Here is a 19,081-nt window from a genome sequence, read left to right as displayed (position 1 = left end):
TAGCTCTTGTAAGTGGTTGAGAAGTGGAAAACTTGGATGCAATGAATGTGGGGGTGGTTGGGGTATTTATAGCCCCAACCACCAAACTTGACCGTTGGTGGAGGCTGTCTGTTCGATGGCGCACCGGACATGTCCGGTGCCCCCGCCACGTCATCACTGCCGTTGGATTCTGACCGTTGGAGCTCCTGACTTGTGGGCCCGCCTGGATGTCCGGTGCACACCGGACATCCCCTGTTCATTGTCCGGTGCGCCAGTATGGGCGTGCTTGCCTTCTGCGCGCGCTGCGCGCGCATTAAATGCACCGCAGGTAGCCGTTGGCGCCGAAATAGTCGTTGCTCCGAGGATGCACCGGACAGTCCGGTGCACACCAGACATGTCCGGTGAATTATAGTGGAGCGGCTGCTGCGCGTTCCCGAGGCTGGTGAGTTCCGGAGGCCGCGCTTCCTTGGAGCACCGGACACTGTCCGGTGTACACCGGACAGTCCGGTGAATTATAGCGCGCCGGCCTGAGAAATTCCCGAAGGTAGCGAGTTCGAGTTGGAGTCCTCTGGTGCACCGGACACTATTCGGTGTACACCGGACAGTCCGGTGCCTCCAGACCAGAGGTGCCTTCGGTTGACTCTTTGCTCCTTTGTTGAATCCAAAACTTGATCTTTTTATCGGCTGAGTGTGAACCTTTTACACCTGTATAATCTATACACTTGAGCAAACTAGTTAGTCCAATTATTTGTGTTGGGCAATTCAACCACCAAAATTAATTAGGGACTAGGTGTAAGCCTAATTCCCTTTCAATCTCCCCCTTTTTGGTGATTGATGCCAACACAAACCAAAGCAAATATAGAGGTGCATAACTGAACTAGTTTGCATAATGTAAGTGTAAAGGTTGCTTGGAATTGAGCCAATCTAAATACTTACAAGATATGCATGGATCGTTTCTTTCTTATTTAACATTTTGGACCACGCTTGCACCACATGTTTTGTTTTTGCAAACTCTTTTGTAAATCCTTTTCAAAGTTCTTTTGCAACTAGTCAAGGGCAAATGAATAAGATTTTGAGAAGCATTTTCAAGATTTGAAATTTTCTCCCCCTGTTTCAAATGCTTTTCCTTTGACTAAACAAAACTCCCCCTAAATGAGATCCTCCTCTTAGTGTTCAAGAGGGTTTTGATATATCATTTTTGAATTACTACTTTCTCCCCCCTTTGAACACAATAGGATACTAATTGATAATATTCTTGGAAACACGAAGTTTTTGAAATTGGTGGTGGTGCGGTCCTTTTGCTTTGGGCTCATACTTTCTCCCCCTTTGGCATGAATCGCCAAAAACGGAATCATTAGAGCCCTCGAAGTGCTATCTTCCCCTTTGGTCATAAATAAATGAGTTAAGATTATACCAAAGACGAAGTCCTTTTGCTCTCTCCCCCAAAGATAGAGAGTCTCTTGGAGCGATGGCGAAGGATGAGTTACGGAGTGGAAGCCTTTGTCTTCGCCGAAGACTCCAATTCCCTTTCAATACACCTATGACTTGGTTTGAAATAGACTTGAAAAACACATTAGTCATAGCATATGAAAGAGACATGATCAAAGGTATATAGAAGAGCAATGTGTGCAATTTAACAAAAGAAGTTCCTAGAATCAAGAATATTGAGCTCATGCCTAAGTTTGTTAAAAGATTGTTCATCAAGAGGCTTGGTAGAGATATCGGCTAATTGATCTTTAGTATTAATGTATGAAATCTCGATATCTCCCTTTTGTTGGTGATCCCTAAGAAAATGATACCGAATGGCTATGTGTTTAGTGCGACTATGCTCGACGGGATTATCCGCCATCTTGATTGCACTCTCATTATCACATAGCAAAGGGACCTTGGTTAATTTGTAACCGTAGTCCCGCAGGGTTTGCCTCATCCAAAGCAATTGCGCGCAACAATGGCCTGCGGCAATGTACTCGGCTTCGGCGGTGGAAAGAGCGACCGAATTTTGCTTCTTTGAAGCCCAAGACACCAAGGATCTTCCCAAGAACTAGCAAGTCCCCGATGTGCTCTTCCTATTGATTTTGCACCCCGCCCAATCGGCATCCGAATAACCAATTAAATCAAAAGTGGATCCCCTAGGATACCAAAGCCCAAACTTAGGAGTATAAGCCAAATATCCCAAGATTCGTTTTACGGCCGTAAGGTGAGCTTCCTTAGGGTCGGCTTGGAATCTTGCACACATGCATACGGAAAGCATAATATCCGGTCGAGATGCACATAAATAGAGTAAAGAACCTATCATCGACCGGTATACCTTTTGATCCACGGACTTACCTCCCGTGTCGAGGTCGAGATGCCCATTGGTTCCCATGGGTGTCTTGATGGGCTTGGCATCCTTCATCCCAAACTTGTTTAGAATGTCTTGAGTGTACTTCGTTTGGCTAATGAAGGTGCCATCTTGGAGTTGCTTCACTTGGAATCCTAAGAAATACTTCAACTCCCCCATCATAGACATCTCGAATTTCTGTGTCATAATCCTACTAAACTCTTCACATGTAGACTCGTTAGTAGATCCAAATATAATATCATCAACATAAATTTGGCATACAAACAAGTCATTTTCAAGAGTTTTAGTAAAGAGTGTAGGATCGGCCTTTCCGACTTTGAAGCCATTAGCAATAAGAAAATCTCTAAGGCATTCATACCATGCTCTTGGGGCTTGCTTGAGCCCATAAAGCGCCTTAGAGAGCTTATAGACATGGTTAGGATACTTACTGTCTTCAAAGCCGGGAGGTTGCTCAACATAGACCTCTTCCTTGATTGGTCCATTGAGGAAGGCACTTTTCACGTCCATTTGATAAAGCTTAAAGCCATGGTAAGTAGCATAGGCTAATAATATGCGAATTGACTCAAGCCTAGCTACGGGTGCATAGGTTTCACCGAAATCCAAACCTTCGACTTGGGAGTATCCCTTGGCCACAAGTCGAGCTTTGTTCCTTGTCACCACACCATGCTCATCTTGCTTGTTGCGGAAGACCCATTTGGTTCCTACAACATTTTGATTAGGACGTGGAACTAAATGCCATACCTCATTCCTAGTGAAGTTGTTGAGCTCCTCTTGCATTGCCACCACCCAATCCGAATCTTGTAGTGCTTCCTCTACCCTGTGTGGCTCAATAGAGGAAACAAAAGAGTAATGCTCACAAAAATGTGCAACCCGAGATCGAGTGGTTACCCCCTTATGAATGTCGCCGAGAATGGTGTCGACGGGGTGATCTCGTTGGATTGCTTGGTGAACTCTTGGGTGTGGCGGCCTTGGTTCTTGCTCATCCTCCTTTTCTTGATCATTTGCATCTCCCCCTTGATCATTGCCATCATCTTGAGGTGACTCATCTTCTTGATCTTGTCCTTCATCAAATTGAGCTTCATCCTCATTTTGAGTCGGTGGAGATGCTTGCATGGAGGAGGATGGTTGATCTTGTGCATGTGGAGGCTCTTCGGATTCCTTAGGACACACATCCCCAATGGACATGTTCCTTAGCGCTATGCATGGAGCCTGTTCTTCACCTATCTCATCAAGATCAACTTGCTCTACTTGAGAGCCGTTAGTCTCATCAAACACAACGTCACAAGAAACTTCAACAAGTCCTGAGGACTTGTTAAAGACTCTATATGCCCTTGTGTTTGAGTCATATCCTAGTAAAAAACCTTCTACAGTTTTAGGAGCAAATTTAGATTTTCTACCTCTCTTAACAAGAATAAAGCATTTGCTACCAAAAACTCTAAAATATGAAATATTTGGCTTTTTACTGGTTAGGAGTTCATAGGATGTCTTCTTGAGGATTCGGTGTAGATACAACCGGTTGATGGCGTAGCAAGCGGTGTTGACCGCCTCGGCCCAAAACCGATCCGAAGTCTTGTACTCATCAAGCATGGTTCTTGCCATGTCCAATAGAGTTCGATTCTTCCTCTCCACTACACCATTTTGTTGTGGCGTATAGGGAGAGGAGAACTCATGCTTGATGCCCTCCTCCTTAAGGAAGCCTTCAATTTGAGAGTTCTTGAACTCCGTCTCATTGTCGCTTCTAATTTTCTTGATCCTTAAGCCGAACTCATTTTGATCCCGTCTCAAGAATCCTTTTAAGGTCTCTTGGGTTTGAGATTTTTCCTGCAAAAAGAATACCCAAGTGAAGCGAGAATAATCATCCACTATTACAAGACAATACTTACTCCCGCCGATGCTTATGTAAGCAATCGGGCCGAATAGATCCATGTGGAGTAGCTCAAGCGGCCTGTCGGTCGTCATGATGTTCTTGTGTGGATGTGGGGTTCCAACTTGCTTCCCGGCTTGGCATGCGCTACAAATCCTGTCTTTCTCAAAATGAACATTGGTTAGTCCTAAAATGTGTTCCCCCTTTAGAAGCTTATGAAGATTCTTCATTCCAACATGGGCTAGTCGGCGGTGCCAAAGCCAGCCCAGGTTAGTCTTAGCAACCAAGCAAGTGTCGAGTTCAGCTCTATCAAAATCTACCAAGTATAGCTGACCCTCTAACACTCCCTTAAATGCTATTGAATCATCACTTTTTCTAAAGACAGTAACACCTACATCAGTAAATAGACAGTTGTAGCCCATTTGACATAATTGGGATACGGAAAGCAAATTGTAATCTAATGAATCAACAAGAAAAACATTGGAAATGGAATGGTCAGGTGAAATAGCAATTTTACCCAAACCTTTGACCAAACCTTGATTTCCATCCCCGAATGTGATCGCTCTTTGGGGATCTTGGTTTTTCTCATATGAGGAGAACATCTTCTTCTCCCCTGTCATGTGGTTTGTGCACCCGCTGTCGAGTATCCAACTTGAGCCCCCGGATGCATAAACCTACAAAACAATTTTAGTTCTTGACTTTAGGTACCCAAACGGTTTTGGGTCCTTTGGCATTAGACACAAGAACTTTGGGTACCCAAACACAAGTCTTAGAGCCCTTTTGTTTGCCCCCAACAAACTTGGCAACTACCTTGCCGGATTTGTTAGTAAGCACATATGAAGCATCAAAAGTTTTAAATGAAATAGCATGATCATTTGATGCATTAGGAGTTTTCTTCTTAGGCAACTTAGCACGGGTTGGTTGCCTAGAGCTAGATGTCTCACCCTTATACATAAAAGCATGATTAGGACCAGAGTGAGACTTCCTAGAGTGAATTCTCCTAATTTTGCTCTCGGGATAACCGGCAGGGTACAAAATGTAACCCTCGTTATCCTGAGGCATGGGAGCCTTGCCCTTAACAAAATTAGACAAATTTTTAGGAGGGGCATTAAGTTTGACATTGTCTCCCCTTTGGAAGCCAATGCCATCCTTGATGCCCGGGCGTCTCCCATTATAGAGCATACTTCTAGCAAATTTAAACTTTTCATTTTCCAAGTTATGCTCGGCAATTTTAGCATCTAGTTTTGCTATATGATCATTTTGTTGTTTAATTAAAGACATGTGATCATAAATAGCATTAACATCAATATCTCTACATCTAGTACAAATAGAAACATGCTCAACATTAGATGTAGAGGGTTTGCAAGATTTTAGTTCAACAACCTTAGCATGCAACAAATCATTTTTAGTTCTAAGGTCGGAAATAGTAGCTTTGCAAACATCAAAATCTTTAGCCTTAGTAATCAAATTATCATTTTCTACTCTAAGGCTAGCAAGAGAATCATTCAATTCCTTAATCTTAGTAAGCAAATCATCATTATCATTTCTAAGATCGGGAATTGAATCAATACAAACATGAGAATCAACCTTAGCACTTAATCTAGCATTTTCATTTCTAAGGTTGTTAATGGTCTCATGGCAAGTGCTTAGCTCACTAGACAATTTTTCACATTTTTCTACCTCTAGAGCATAAGCATTTTTAACCTTAACATGCTTTTTATTTTCCTTGATTAGGAAGTCCTCTTGGGAGTCCAAGAGGTCATCCTTTTCATGGATGGCACTAATTAGCTCATTTAGTTTTTCCTTTTGTTCCATGTTAAGGTTGGCAAAAAGAACGCGCAAGTTATCCTCCTCATTGCTAGCATCATCCTCATCACTAGAGGTTTCATATCTAGTGGAGGATCTTGATTTTACCTTCTTCCTTTTGCCGTCCTTTGCCATGAGGCACTTGTGGCCGACGTTTGGGAAGAGGAGTCCCTTGGTGACGGCGATGTTGGCGGCGTCCTCGTCGGATGAGGAGTCGGTGGAGCTCTCGTCGGAGTCCCACTCCCGGCAAACATGGGCATCGCCGCCCTTCTTCTTGTAGTACTTCTTCTTTTCTCTCCTCTTTCCCTTCTTGTCGTCGCCCCTGTCACTGTCACTAGATATAGGACATTTTGCAATGAAATGACCGGGCTTACCACATTTGTAGCACACTTTCTTGGAGCGGGGTTTGTAGTCCTTCCCCCTCCGTTGCTTGAGGATTTGGAGAAAGCTTTTAATGATTAAAGCCATCTCCTCATTGTCGAGCTTGGAGGCGTCAATTGGTTGTCTACTTGGTGTAGACTCTTCCTTCTTTTCCTCCGTCGCCTTGAAGGCCACCGGTTGCGCCTCGGACGTGGAGGGTTCGTCAAGCTCGTTAATCTTCTTGGAGCCCTTGATCATACATTCAAAGCTCACAAAATTCCCGATAACTTCCTCGGGGGTCATTTGAGTATATCTAGGATTACCACGAATTAATTGAACTTGAGTGGGGTTAAGAAAAATGAGTGATCTAAGAATAACCTTAACCACCTCGTGGTCATCCCATTTCTTGCTCCCGAGGTTGCGCACTTGGTTCACCAAAGTCTTGAGCCGGTTGTACATGTCTTGTGGCTCTTCCCCTTGGCGAAGTCGAAAGCGACCGAGCTCCCCCTCGATCGTTTCCCGCTTGGTGATCTTTGTTAGTTCATCACCCTCGTGCGCGGTCTTGAGGAGGTCCCAAATTTCCTTTGCATTCTTCAACCCTTGCACCTTGTTGTATTCCTCTCTATTTAGAGAGGCCAAGAGTATGGTTGTGGCTTGGGAGTTGAAGTGCTCGATTTGGGCCACTTCGTCCTCATCATAATCCTCATCCCCTACGGATGGTACCTGTGCTCCAAACTCAACAACATTCCATATACTTTTGTGGAGTGAGGTTAGATGAAATTTCATTAAATCACTCCACCTAGCATAATCTTCACCGTCAAAGGTTGGCGGTTTGCCTAATGGAACGGAAAGTAATGGAGTATGTCTAGATGTACGAGGATAGTGTAAGGGGATCTTACTAAACTTCTTACGCTCTTGGCGTTTAGAAGTTACGGAGGGCGCATCGGAGCCGGAGGTCGATGTTGATGAAGTGTCGGTCTCGTAGTAGACCACTTTCCTCATCCTCTTGTGCTTGTCCCCACTCTGATGTGGCTTGTGAGAGGAAGATCTCTCCTTCTTCTCTTTGTGGTGAGAAGAAGATTTCTTCTCCTTCCCTTTGTTGGAGGAGCTCTTCTTCTTCTCCTTCCTCTTGGTGCGGGACTCTTCCGATGAAGTGCTCCCGTGGCTTGTAGTGGGCTTTTCGCCGGTCTCCATCTCCTTCTTGGCGTGATCTCCCGACATCACTTCGAGCGGTTAGGCTCTAATGAAGCACCGGGTTCTGATACCAATTGAAAGTCGCCTAGAGGGGGGGGGTGAATAGGGCGAAACTGAAATTCTCAAAAATAATCACAACTACAAGCCGGGTTAGTGTTAGAAATATAATCAAGTCCGCAAGAGAGGGCACAAAACAAATCACAAGCGAATAGTGAAGTGAGACACGCGGATTTGTTTTACCGAGGTTCGGTTCTCTCAAACCTACTCCCCGTTGAGGAGGCCACAAAGGCCGGGTCTCTTTCAACCCTTCCCTCTCTCAAACGATCCCTCGGACCGAGTGAGCTTCTCTTCTCAAATCAAAACCGGGAATAAAACTTCCCCGCAAGGGCCACCACACAATTGGTGCCTCTTGCCTTGATTACAATTGAGTGTTGATCACAAGAGCAAGTGAGAAAGAAAAGAAGCAATCCAAGTGCAAGAGCTCAAAAGAACACGGCAAATCTCTCTCGCTAATCACTAAAGCCTTTTGTGGAATTGGAGAGGATTTGATCTCTTTGGTGTGTCTAGAATTGAATGCCTAGCTCTTGTAAGTGGTTGAGAAGTGGAAAACTTGGATGCAATGAATGTGGGGGTGGTTGGGGTATTTATAGCCCCAACCACCAAACTTGACCGTTGGTGGAGGCTGTCTGTTCGATGGCGCACCGGACAGTCTGGTGCACACCGGACATGTCCGGTGCCCCCGCCACGTCATCACTGCCGTTGGATTCTGACCGTTGGAGCTCCTGACTTGTGGGCCCGCCTGGATGTCCGGTGCACATCGGACATCCCCTGTTCATTGTCCGGTGCGCCAGTATGGGCGTGCCTGCCTTCTGCGCGCGCATTAAATGCACCGCAGGTAGCCGTTGGCGCCGAAATAGCCGTTGCTCCGAGGATGCACCGGACAGTCCGGTGCACACCGGACATGTCCGGTGAATTATAGTGGAGCGGCTGCTGCGCGTTCCCGAGGTTGGCGAGTTCCGGAGGCCGCGCTTCCTTGGAGCACCGGACACTGTCCGGTGTACACCGGACAGTCCGGTGAATTATAGCGCGCCGGCCTGAGAAATTCCCGAAGGTAGCGAGTTCGAGTTGGAGTCCTCTGGTGCACCGGACACTGTCCGGTGGTGCACCGGACACTGTCCGGTGTACACCGGACAGTCCGGTGCCTCCAGACCAGAGGTGCCTTCGGTTGACTCTTTGCTCCTTTGTTGAATCCAAAACTTGATCTTTTTATCGGCTGAGTGTGAACCTTTTACACCTGTATAATCTATACACTTGAGCAAACTAGTTAGTCCAATTATTTGTGTTGGGCAATTCAACCACCAAAATTAATTAGGGACTAGGTGTAAGCCTAATTCCCTTTCACCTGACTTAATCGCACCCATCAGGCCTTTGCAGCTTTGTGCTGATGGGGGTTACCAGCTGAGAATTAGGAGCCTTGAGGGTACCCCTAATTATGGTCCCCGACAATACTCCTCGCCTCTCTATGTCGAGAGGAGTATAATAAGGTGCAAGGGTTGAAGAGCGCCAAAGAGATTTGGGACGTGCTAAAGACCGCACACGAGGGAGATGAGGTGACCAAGGTCACCAAGTGGGAGACGATCAATGGGGAGCTCGGTCGATTCATCCTCAACCAAGGAGAGGAGCCACAAGCCATGTACAACCGGCTCAAGACCTTGGTCAACCAAGTGCGCAACCTCGGGAGCACCAAATGGGATGACCATGAAATGATCAAGGTTATTCTAAGATCACTTGTTTTTCGTAATCCTACACAAGTTCAATTAATTCGTGGTGATCCTAGATATAAGCTAATGTCTCCTGAGGAGGTTATAGGAAAGTTTGTGAGTTTTGAGTTGATGATCAAAGGCTCCAAACAAATTATTGAGCAAGGCGGCAACCCGAGGTGCAACCCGTTGCATTCAAAGCGACAGAAGAAAAGAAAGAAGAGTCTACATCAAGTAGGCTCCTCATCGACGCCTCCAAGCTCGACAACGAGGAAATGGCACTCATCATAAAGAGCTTTCTCCAAATCCTCAAGCAAAGGAGGGGGAAGGATTACAAGCCCCGCTCCAAGAAAGTTTGCTACAAGTGTGGTAAGCCCAGTCATTTCATTGCTAAATGTCCATTATCTAGTGATAGTGACAGGGGCGACGACAAGAAGGGAAAGAGGAAGGAAAAGAAGAGATACTACAAGAAGAAGGGCGACGATGCCCACGTGTGTCGGGAATGGGACTCTGATGAGAGCTCCACCGACTCTTCCTCCGACGAGGACGCGACCAACATCGCCGTCAACAAAGGCCTTCTCTTCCCCAACGTCGGCCACAAATGCCTCATGGCAAAGGACAACAAAAATAAGGTAAAATCTAGAGCCTCCACTAAATATACAACATCTAGTGATGAGGGTAGCTCTAGTGAAGATGATGATGATTTACTTGCTCTTTTTGCCAAGCTAAACATGCAACAAAAGGAAAAATTAAATGAATTGATAGGCGCTATTTATGAGAAGGATGAACTCTTGGATAGCCAAGAGGAATTCCTTATTAAAGAAAACAAAAAAGCATGTTAAGGTGGAAAATGCTTATGCTCAGGAATTAGAGAAGTGTGAAAAATTAACTAGTGAGCTTAGCATTTGCCATGACACTATCTCTAACCTTAGAAATGAAAATGCCAAATTAATTGCTAAGGTTGAGAAGTTAAATGATTGTGATGATTCTCTTGTCAACCTTAAAAATGATAATGCTAGTTTGTTTGCTAAGATTGACAAGTTGAATGAATCAATCTCTAGCCTTAAGATTGAGAATGATAAACTTATTTCTAAGGCTAAAGATTTGAATGTTTGCAATATTTCTATTTCCAATCTTAGAAATGAGAATGCCATGTTACATGCTAAGATTGATGAATTAAATGCTTGCAAACCCTCTACATCTACTGTTAGTCATGTCTCTATTTGCACTAGATGTAGAGATGTTAATGTTGATGCTATTCATGATCATCTAGCTTTAATTAACAACAAAATGATCACATAGCACAACTAACTAGTAAAATTAATGAGCATGAGATAGAAAATGAAAAATTTAAATTTGCTAGAAGCATGCTCTATAATGGGAGACACCCTGGTATCAAGGATGGCATTGGCTTCCAATAGGGAGACAATGTCAAGCTTAATGCCCCTAAGAGATTGTCCAATTTTGTTAAGGGCAAGGCTCCCATGGCACAAAATTAGGAGAATTCATTCTAGGAAGTCTCATTCTGGACCTCATCATGCTTTTATGTATAAGAATGAGACATCTAGCTCTAGGCAATCAACCCATGTTAAATTGCCTAAAAAGAAAACTCCTACATCATCAAATGGGCCTAATGTTTCATTTAAGACTTTTGATGCTTCTTATGTACTTACTAACAAATCAGGCAAAGTAGTTGCCAAATATTTTGGAGGCGAACACAAGGGCTCTAAGACTTGTGTTTGGGTACCCAAGGTGCTTGTTTATAATGTGAAAGGACCCAAGACCGTTTGGGTACCTAAGAACAAGGCCTAAACTTATTTTGTAGGTTTATGCATCCGGGGGCTCAAGTTGGATAATTGATAGCGGGTGCACAAACCACATGACAGGGGAGAAAAGAATGTTCTCCTCCTATGAGAAAAATGAAGATCCCTAAAGAGCTATCACATTCGGGGATGGAAATCAAGGTTTGGTCAAAGAACTTGGTAAAATTGCTATATCTCCTGACCATTCTATTTCCAATGTTTTTCTTGTAGATTCTTTAGATTATAACTTGCTTTCAGTTTCTCAATTATGCAAAATGGGCTACAACTGTCTTTTTACAGATTTGGGTGTTACTGCCTTTAGAAGAAGTGATGATTCAGTAGCATTTAAGGGAGTATTAGAGGGTCAGCTATACTTGGTTGATTTTAATAGAGCTAAACTCGATACTTGCTTAATTGCTAATACTAATATGGGTTGTCTCTGGCATCGCCGACTAGCCCATGTTGGGATGAAGAATCTTCACAAGCTTCTAAAGGAAGAACACATTTTGGGACTAACCAATGTTTATTTTGAGAAAGACAGGGTCTATAGCGCATGTCAAGCAAGAAAGCAAGTTGGTGACCATTATCCACATAAGAACATCATGACGACTGACAGGCCACTTGAGCTACTCCACATGGATCTATTTGGCCCGATAGCTTACATAAGCATCGACGGGAGTAAGTACTGTCTAGTTATTGTGTATGATTATTCTCGCTTCACTTGGGTATTCTTTTTGCAGGAAAAATCTCAAACCCAAGAGACTTTAAAGGGATTCTTAAGACGGGCTCAAAACAAGTTCGGATTAAGGATCAAGAAGATAAGAAGCGATAACGGGACGGAGTTCAAGAACTCTCAAATTGAAGGCTTTCTTGAGGATGAGGGCATCAAGCATAAGTTCTCTTCTCCCTACACACCTCAACAAAATGGTGTAGTGGAGAGGAAGAATAGAACTCTACTGGACATGGCAAGGACCATGCTTGATGAGTACAAGACTCCGGACCGATTTTGGGCTGAGGCGATTAACATCGCCTACTACTCCATCAATCGGCTCTACCTTCATCGAATCCTCAAGAAGACATCATATGAACTCCTCACCGGTAAAAAGCCCAATGTTTCATATTTTAGAGTCTTTTTATTCTTGTTAAAAGAGGTAGAAAATCTAAATTTGCTCCTAAGGCTGTAGAAGGCTTTTTACTTGGTTATGACTCAAACACAAGGGCATATAGAGTCTTCAACAAATCCACTGGATTAGTTGAAGTTTCTTATGACATTGTGTTTGATGAAACTAATGGCTCACAAGTAGAGCAAGTTGATCTTGATGAGCTAGATGATGAAGAGGCTCCATGCGTCTCGCTAAGGAACATGTCCATTGGGGATGTGTGTCCTAAGGAATCCGAAGAGCCTCCACAAGCACAAGATCAACCGTCATCTTCCATGCAAGCATCTCCACCAACTCAAGATGAGGATCAAGCTCAAGATAATGAAAATGAAGATCAAGAGGATGAGCCACCTCAAGAGGAGGATAATGATCAAGGGGGAGATGAAGATGATCAAGACAAGGAAGATGATCAGGGTCAAAAACCGCGACACCCAAGAGTCCATCAAGCGATTCAAAGAGATCACCCCGTGAACTCCATCCTTGGTGATATTCATAAGGGGGTAACCACTCGATCTCGTGTTGCTCATTTTTGTGAACATTACTCTTTTGTGTCTTCTATTGAGCCATACAGGGTGGAAGATGCATTAAGAGATTCTGATTGGGTGTTGGCAATGCAAGAGAAACTCAACAACTTCATGAGGGATGATGTATGACATGTAGTTCCACGTCCTAACCAAAATGTTGTAGGAACCAAGTGGGTATTCCACAATAAGCAGGATGAGCAAGGTGTGGTGACAAGGAACAAAGCCCGACTTGTGGCCAAGGAATATTCACAAGTCAAAGGTTTGGATTTCGGTGAAACCTATGCACCCGTAGCTAGGCTTGAGTCAATTCGCATATTACTTGCCTATGCTACTTACCATGGCTTTAAGCTTTATCAAATGGATGTGAAAAGTGCCTTCCTCAATGGACCAATCAAGGAAGAGGTCTATGTTGAGCAACCTCCCAGTTTTGAAGATAGTGAGTACCCTAACCATGTGTATAAACTCTCTAATGCGCTTTATGGGCTTAAGCAAGCCCCAAGAGCATGGAATGAATGCCTAAGAGATTTTCTTATCACTAATGGCTTCAAAGTCAGAAAAACCGATCCTACTCTCTTTACTAAAACTATTGCAAATGATTTGTTTGTATGCCAAATTTATGTTGATGATATCATATTTGGGTCTACTAACAAATCAACTTGTGAAGAGTTTAGTAGGATCATGATTCAAAAATTCGAGATGTCTATGATGGGGGAGTTGAAGTACTTCCTAGGATTTCAAGTGAAGCAACTCCAAGAGGGCACCTTCATCAGCCAAACCAAGTACATTCAAGACATACTTACCAAGTTTGGAATGAAGGATGCCAAGCCCATCAAGACACCCATGGGAATCAATGGGCATCTCGACCTCTACACGGGAGGTAAATCCGTAGATCAAAAGGTATACCGGTCGATGATTGGATCCTTACTCTACTTATGTGCATCTCGACCGGATATTATGCTTTCTGTATGCATGTGTGCAAGACTCTATATGCCCTTGTGTTTGAGTCATAACCAAGTAAAAAACCTTCTACAACCTTAGGAGCAAATTTAGGTTTTCTACCTCTTTTAACAAGAATAAAGCATTTGCTACCAAAGACTCTAAAATATGACAAAATGGGCTTTTTACCGGTGAGGAGTTCGTATGATGTCTTCTGAGGATTCGGTGAAGGTAGAGCCGGTTGATGGAGTAGCAAGCCGTGTTGATTGCTTCCGCCCAAAACTGGTCCGGAATCTTGTACTCATCAAGCATGGTCCTTGCCATGTCTAGTAGAGTTCTATTCTTCCTCTCCACTACACCATTTTGTTGAGGTGTGTAGGGAGAAGAGAACTCATGCTTGATGCCCTCCTCAAGAAAGCCTTCAATTTGAGAATTCTTGAACTCCGTCCCGTTGTCGCTTCTTATCTTCTTGATTCTTAATCCAAACTCATTTTGTCGCTTCTTATTTGGGAACTACTTTGCCTGATTTGTTAGTTAAAACATAAGATGCATCAAAAGTCTTAAATGACATGTTAGGTTCAATTGATGCAATAGGAGTTTTCTTTTTAGGCAATTTAACATGGGCTGATTGCCTAGAGCTAGATGCCTCATTCTTATATATAAAAGCATGGTGAGAAATAGAATGAGACTTCTTAGCATGAATTCTCCTAATTTTGTGTTCGAGATAACCAGCAGGATATAAAATATAGCCCTAATTATCCTGAACCATGGGAGCCTTGCCCATAACAAAATTAGACAATCTTTTAGGGGCATTAAGTTTGATATTGCTTCCCTGTTGGAAACTGTTGGGGACTTGTTCTCAAATGCTATGAATTAAGAACAAGGCAACATAAAATGTTAAATATTAATGCCCTTCGTCCATTGAAGCATTATTTCCCCAAGGATTTAATGAACTTCGAACGAAGACCATGAGCAAAATATCACGAAGGCCTCACCTTCGTGATCAGACTTGTAAAACAATGAAAAATGAAATATAAAGTATAAAACATTAGGGGAGAATGTACCAAAAACAAATAATATTATTCACATATTTTATTATATGAGAAAAATATTAAAACATGGTATTTAGGCATATTTATACCTTCACCTTGGCGGAAAGCAATAATTCAAGCGTAATGTGACAGCGATTACATGATTGCGTGAACAATGCCAGGGTACTGTTCACCTATTTATAAGCACAGGATGCAACCTGCGTAAAATTACATTTATGTCCTTTATAATCTACTACAATAATGACACAAAACATCATGGATCTTTAAGTCAATCCGTCTTTAAGTCAGTTCGGCCCTTCATCTTGAGATCTATCATTGTGCTGAAGCTCTTTAGGTAATAGCTTCGGCGCTTGCTCCTGAGAAGACCTTCCGAAGGTGTTCTCTTTCTTTAGGATCTTCGGCTACAAAGCATACCCCCAATAGTAGCCCCTTCGTGGTGCTAGATTGTTTTTCGTAACGAGCTTGATCCGTGAAAAAGTCTTATAGGCTTCGGGGACGCCGAAGATCCAAAAAACACCTTCCCTGAGCTCGTTGGCGAGAAACGATTAAAATAATCGTTGCGCGCGTGGTGGCCCCATCTTGTAGCAATTACGCACCCCCCAGCGATTCACCTTCTCGGATCATGTGGCCCACCGTTCAGCGAATGCGAGTAACTGTTTGTTTGGTGTGGGAGACCTTGACGATTCACCTTCCCACCTGCGGCGCTACATAAACAAACGGGTAGGTGTGAAGTTACCACAACATTCATTGCTATTGCACTGTTTTGCTGCCAAAATTTTAGTCATAGCCGAAGCTTAATCATCGTGCTCAGACGAAACCTCGCTTTTGATTCTGCTTCGTCACAAAAGGAAGAGCTTCGGGAAAATCAGAAAAGTCAACAACAAAAAATTTCAAGAAAGTCATAATCAAATGGCCAGAGTTCGCTCCACTGCTAGGGTTGGTCGTGAGGGAGATGAGACCGAAGCTGCTGAGACTGTTCCGATTTCTGAAGCCATGAAGTGGTCTAGGCTGGTAACATCGGAGGACGTCCCTGCCGCTGAAGCAGAGCAAGTTGATGTTGAGGAGACCGATTCTGAGGATGATTATAGCAGCGTGGTGCCGAGCAAACCCAGCCATCTAGATTTTGGAAAATCCACAGTCTCCAAAGGTGACCTACCCAAGATGTTGAAATTGGGCTATTTTAACGAAGAAAAGAAAGAGCTGGTTCGCTTTGGTGGAGAGGAAACTACTCCGAAGCCAGGAAAAGATGAAATAGTAGTTTTAAGAGTTTCTTCAAAGCTGGTTTCAGATTCCCTTTGAATAATATGATTGCTGATGTGCTGAAGAAGCTTGGGATCTACTTTCATCAACTAACTCCTAACGCTATCGTTAGGCTTAGCGTTTACATTTGGGCTCTCCGAAGCCAAGGGGTGGAACCGTTTGCCGAAGGTTTCTATTGAGTGCATGAGCTGCATTACCAAACGAAGGCCAGAAGAGATGGGTTACATGAAAACTTCGGCTGCTACAATTTTGCCTACCGCAAGACTACAAAATTTTCTGTGATCAGTTACCGAAGCAAGTGGCCGGCTGGCTAGAAATCGGAATGGTTCTACGTCAAAGTTGACGATGATAAGGAGAAGCTGGTCCAGAGTCCGTTAGAGCTGATCTTCGGAGAGACCAGACCCCTGTGTAATATGACACCAGAGGGTCCAACCCAAATTGCACTGGCTGAATTCAGGATTATCGCAGAGCACATCGGCACTAGGGACTTAGTGCAGGAATTTTTGGCTTTCAAAGTGTTTCCAACTATGAAAGAGTGGGCCATGCCGAAGCTTGAAGGAAAAAAGGAGGGAGAACTTATCCGGCTGCCCTACCATTACAAATTCAAGTGACATTTAAAAGTGCCCTGCCAAGAATGGTTGGATACAATTGAAGTAATGTGCAACGAAATACTTGGAAATTATTCTAAAAAAGAAGATCAATTGATGACAGCGGCATTCGGCACCCGTCCGAAATGAAGGCTAAACCGAGTGATGAATGCTATAGGTTTTGAATATCCTGACTACGAGCGGCTGGACAAGGGTGCCGAAGGACAAAAAATGAAAAGAGTAGCTAGTGCTCTGAATAAGGACGATGAAGATCATTCAAAGAAGAAAAAACAAGAGTCTAAGGCGAAAACAGTTGCTCTGAAGAAAAGAAAGGCTTCGACTCCGAAGCAAAAGTCAATTGATGAAAAAGAAAGGACTTCTGCGACATCCTCTGCTACTGAAATAGAAGAAATCTTAAAGGTAATGACTGAAACTTTGCCTGTCAAACTAAGTCCACTGGGGCTACATCTGACGAAGCTTTTTCAGAAGGAAAAGGAGCCCACAAAAACGAAGGCACCTAGGCCAAAGAGGCAAAGAATCGTTACTGTGACAGAAGTTATTGAAGCAACACCACAAGGAGCTTTAGCTCCGAAGGTGCCGGCTATTGAAAGCATGACAGTTACTGAAGCTATACCTTCGGAGGCTGCCGCAGAAGAGGCGAGAGCCGAAGATGCCAAATCCGAAGATATTAATTTAGAAAGCATAGCTGCTGATATAGACAAAATGCTACTAAACATGGCCGCAGAAGAAGCTGCTGCAGCCACTGAAGAGACCACGACCGCAAAACCCGAGAAGGAAGAAATGACCGAAGATACTTCGGAAGATGAAACTTTTGACTTCCAAAACTTAGTTGGCCAAGAGCTGACAAAAGCTGAAAAAGAGGAACTAAAAGAATATGCTATATCTTGCGGGTATCGGCCGGGGGCGCTTCTCTTCGGTGTCATTGATGACGAAAGGTTAGGCTGCATACGAGATCAGACTGGCGCGAAGGTTATCAGTACTCTATCAAAGAGTATCGGTTTCCCGAAGCTCAAAGCAGACATCAGCCGCTACCGACGACAACACATTGTCGGCGGTTTGTTTTATTCTAATTTTAAGGTAAACAACTTTTGTCTAACCTTTATTATTTGTAATATCATAAATGTTTTCTAACGAAGGTTATCTGTCCACAAAGTATGCTTTTGAGCAAGGCTTTAAAAATGCAACAGGACTTAGAGGATAAAAAGCACGAAGTTATAATTGAGAACTTGGAGAACAAGATAAAAGAGCAATCAGTTGCAATCGAAAAGAAAAACTTCGAGCTTCAAACAGCCGAAGGCTTATTAGCGGATGCTGAAGCCAAAATAATAGAATTAAATTCGAAGCTTCTTTCTCAATCAGAAAATTTCGAACAAGAAAAGCTGAAACTTGATGCAAAACTTGAGGCCGAAGTCCAAAGAAGTTCGGAGCTGAAAGAATCTTTGACACGCTTTCAGAATAAATGCCTGGAGTTCAGCAATCGATGCATTCAACAGCTGAAGCAGGTGTTCTATTTTGTTAGAGCCAGCAGCAAGAAGTTCACTCCTTTGGCTGAAGACCTGCCCGGTGCCTTCGAGCATATTGAAGGTGAAATTAATGATCTTGACGAAGTTATAGCTGGGCATGGTGACTTCTGTGCCCTGTTTGCTTCTCGGGGCACAGATGTTGCCTTTCTGAAGTCTGGCTGTGAACACGGAAAAGTTGTCAATAGACCCAACTTCAGCCTGTCACCAGCAGACTTAGATAACATTCCCAACCTGGCCCGAAGTATTGCGAATAGATTTATAAAATTAGTATGGTCAAAGGGTGGACGGAGCAAAGCTGGTGACGAAGCTCGAAGCCACCTTAAGTCGGTAACAAAATCATACCTTATGCTTACCTTTTCTTTTGAATTTTGAATTTAGCTTATAATACTTACATACAGGATGACCAAGCCGAAGCTGAAGCTGCGGAGTAAAAAGACGAAGCTCCATGAATGCTGACGAAGCTCGAGTAGTCTGTAGAAATAGCTCAAGAAACTCCTGTGATAACTTGTATAAAGTATGATGTAATTAAATTTCACTTTGTGGACTTTATCCATACCTTGTAATATAATCTTACCTTTCCGTCAATGTATAAAGTGCTTTGGTGTGGACGAAATTAATATTTTTGAGCCGAAGGCGAAAAACACCTTCCCTTCTTTGCGTACACAGCGAAGCATAAAATTGCATCGTTTTCCCTTTTTCCAAAGCCTTCTCTTTCAAAGCCGAAGCAAGTGTGTATGTTATGATGATGATGATCCTATGTATGTCTAAGTGAATGTTTATGAATGCAAATGTGTCGGGGACCATAATTAGTGGTACCCCCAAGACTCCTAATCTCAGCTGGTAACCCCCATCAGCATGAAGCTGCAAAGGCCTGATGGGCACGATTAAGGTCAAGGCTCAGTCCACCCAAGG

The sequence above is a fragment of the Zea mays genome, chromosome 3 (genome assembly GCF_902167145.1).
Source record: "Zea mays cultivar B73 chromosome 3, Zm-B73-REFERENCE-NAM-5.0, whole genome shotgun sequence".
In the NCBI taxonomy this organism is placed as follows: domain Eukaryota; kingdom Viridiplantae; phylum Streptophyta; class Magnoliopsida; order Poales; family Poaceae; genus Zea; species Zea mays.
This window is presented reverse-complemented; position numbering follows the sequence as displayed.